Here is a 3,749-nt window from a genome sequence, read left to right as displayed (position 1 = left end):
TTTGACTTTTAGCGAATTGAGTTTTTTTAATTCGCCAATATATCTGCATTCAGTCTTTGACGTTTCCCGCGAGAGTGAGTTCATATGAATACGGGGGGTAGAGGCTAACGCAATGCTGTTGCAGCTTGGAGCGTCAATTCTGCCGCTGTCTGTGAGGACTTTGTACATTCTCGCCGTAACTGCCCTAGGTTTCCACCGGAAGCTTCGGTTTCTTCCCACGGTCCAAAGACGTGCCGGTTGTAGGTCAACTGGTCGTGTAAATTGTCCTGTGATTAGGCTAGCGTTAAATAGGTGAGTTGCTGGGCGGCGCGGCTCGTTGGGCTGGAAGGGATTGTTCCGCGCTGTGTCTTTAGATAAATAAACATTTTTACAAAAAGGGAAAAAACGTATCGAAAAGTACTGAGGGGGCAGCACCCGTGGAGGGAAACAGATTTGCGTTAACTGTTTCTCTTTCAACGGATGCTACCTGACCTTCAGAGTGTTTCCAACCTTCCCAGTTTTTACTTCAGATTTGAAGTATTTTAGCTTTTAATTATTTTCTTATAAAATTTATTTAGATACAGTACGGTAATAGAGCATTCCGGTTCAATGAGCCCGTGCCGCATAATTACACCCATTAATCAACCTACTAACCCCGAATGTGGGAGAACCCAGCGGAAACCTACGCGGTCACGAAGAGGACGTACAAACTCCTTAAGACAGCAGCGGGAATTGAACCTCAGTCTCTGATTAACTGCAGCAGATTACGCTAACCACTACGGTACCCTGCCGCTCCTATTATTACTGTGATGATTTACCTTATCTGCCCCGTTCACGTGCTCCCCGCATTTGTGGTGAAGAGACGCATTTGTGACCACCTAGTGTTATTCAATGAGGCTGCCCGAAGCAAAGGAGGAAGTTCGTGTGGAACAAAACAAAAAGTGGGTAGCAACCAACGGGCCTGTATTCGAACCCAGAGCAGCGTCGTCCCACATTTCAATAACTAATAATGGAACGCACTGCTCTTTAAAAGAAAAAAAGTTAATGGCCATCTTTGTCGTTTTACATAACCTCTCTTTCAGACAACTTCTGGCTTCCCGTTACGAGTCTGTATCAACGTTATAATTTAACGCTCGAGGAACAGAATCAGAATCGGGTTTATGAGCAAAGGCATATGCCGTGAAATGTGTTAGCTTTGCGGCAGCAATACAATGCAGTACATGATAGAAAGAAAAAAACTGTGAATTGCAAGTAAATATATTAAATAGCTTAATTAAATAAGTAGTGCAAAAATAAGAAATTTAAAAAGTAGTGAGGATGTGTTCATGGGTTCAATGGCCATTCAGAAATCACGTGGTCAGAGGGGAAGAAGCTGTTTCTGAGCCATTAAGTGTGTGTCCTCAGGCTCCTGTACCTCCTCCCTGATGGTAGCAATGAGAAGAGGGCATGTCCTGGGTGGTGGGGGTCTTCCCTTCGCCTTCAGATTTCTGAATGGACAACGAACCCATCTACACTGCCTCAATAATTTCGCTCTCTTTTTTTGCACTACTTAGTAATTCAAATTTTAAATATATTTCATTGTATTTTATAGTTTTTATTACTGTGTATTGTAATGCACTGCTGCCGCATAACAACAAATGTCACGGCGAATGCCAATGATAATAAACCCCATTCTGATTTTGATTCTGAAATAACTATAAATAATATTTTTTAAATGAGGAACTATTGAACTAAACAAATTTTCTGAAGGTGATTTCTTCTAGCCCGAATCTACCATCCCCCAGCCCATCTTCCACCTCCCCACCCCCCACCCCGTCCCTCTCTGCTCCACTCTCAGCCTGTACAATGTTAGCTACCGTTATCTTTCCACAGGAGACATCCGCTTTGAACGCTGGGTTGAGAGATAACGCCCAAGGGATCCGACCTTAGAACCACAACCCAGGGGAAAAGAAAAATCAAGGGAGATTTTGTTGGATTTAAATCGAACCCATTATAAAAATGTTGATGCATTTATTATTGCGCTATTATGTCATGTCGGTTCTCATTTTGAGAATGTTTGGAAATTCCACGAAAACTTACAATATTTTATAATACACCAGCCGCAATCCTATCGTACTTACACTGTGACGTTAAAGCATAAAATTACTAGGTAAATATTTAACCAAGTCTCGTGCGGTGCGGAATCTAGCCATTTAAAAATACGATCGGAAAGTGTTAATGGTCCCGGTCGACAACAAATAGTGTTAAAGTTAATGACTAAACTCCCCCTTCCCCCCCCCCCCCCACCCCCAGCGATCGCCAAGGAAGTCCTGTGCCCAGAGCTTTAAATTAATTCGGTGAAATTAGTCCTTGGATACGATTCAAAGTGCCAGTGAATCGATTTATTTAAAATCATAAGTTATTTCATCACGTAAAATATAATGTTCATTGACGCAAATACGAGAAAATCTGCAGATGCTGGAAATTCAAAGCTTCACACACAGAATGCGGGAGGAACTCAGCAGGTCAGGGAGCAGCTATGGAAAAGAGTAAACAGTCGACCCTGCCGCAGGACAGGAGAAGGCCCTCGGCCCGAAACGTCGTCCCGCTGTGTTTCATTCGACAGCGGCTATCTGAACCCTCACTCATATTATCATGGGCGTAAGTTGTGAAGATTGTTGTTTGGCGGCAGGAGTATAATGTAATACATTAAAATATGTATAATTTATTGTAATAAGTACATGTATATTTATTTGTAATATATAATTAAGTCCATTCTGACGTATATTATATATAATATGTTAAATATGTACATTACAGTGCAAAAGTCTTAGGGATATGTAAAAATTATGCAAATCGAAAATGCTTTCAAAATAATGAAATGAAAAGTTTCTAAATAGCAAAAAAAAGTACTAAAAAGAGCAGTAAACAGTTAAAAAAACGCTAGACCAAATCAAATCACTATTTGGCGTGACCACCCTTTGCCTTTAAAACTGCATCAATTCCCTTAGGTATAATGTCGTGCAGTTTTATAAGAAAATCGGCTGGTAGGTTGTTTCAAACATCTTGGAGAATTTTCCACAGTTCTTCTACAGACTGTGGCCGTCTCACTTGCTTCTGTCTCTCCAGGTAATACGCAGACAGTCTCGGTGATGTTGAGATCGGGGCTCTGTGGAGACCATACCAGCTTTAACCAGATAACAACTCTAGGGTGCCCAATACGTGTAAAATATATTGCAATTTAGAGTTATCCCTATACATTATATATATTTGTAGTTATAAATCAATTAAGTTGATATAGTTAAATAAGTAGTGTAAAAAGAGAGCAATAGTGAGGTAGTGTGTTCCTGCATAACTTCATGGTCCATTCTGAAATCTTTTGGCACGTGTGAAGGAGCTTCAGAAGTGGAATCAATGTGAAAGAATCGCGGTCTGTACTCGTATCAGTAGTGGGGAGGTGCGCAGCCCCAGTATAGGTTTGGGGAACTAATCCCCGCTCCAATCGGTCATATAGCTTTCGGACACAGAGTCATAGAGCAAAGGCGATTCATGAAAACGCTTGAGGACAATTCTTAACCCGAGTAAGTGTTTCCTTAGTGTTCACCCGCTCTCCTCTCTACTGAAAATAATAACCCAGTAGGTCTCTCAGTGGACAAGGGGTCATTCAGTCTGATTACATATCAGGGAATCAAATTTAAACCTGTTTGTAATTTTCGAACTAATTCCAGGCCCTCACTCAAGACACCGGCGCAGAATGAGCAATCTTAAATTCCAGACTCCCAGTTCTCCTC

The sequence above is a fragment of the Hypanus sabinus genome, chromosome 18, assembly GCF_030144855.1.
Source record: "Hypanus sabinus isolate sHypSab1 chromosome 18, sHypSab1.hap1, whole genome shotgun sequence".
Classification (NCBI taxonomy): Eukaryota; Metazoa; Chordata; class Chondrichthyes; order Myliobatiformes; family Dasyatidae; genus Hypanus; species Hypanus sabinus.
The sequence above is the reverse complement of the archived record's forward strand: the minus strand, read 5'-3'. Positions refer to the sequence as shown.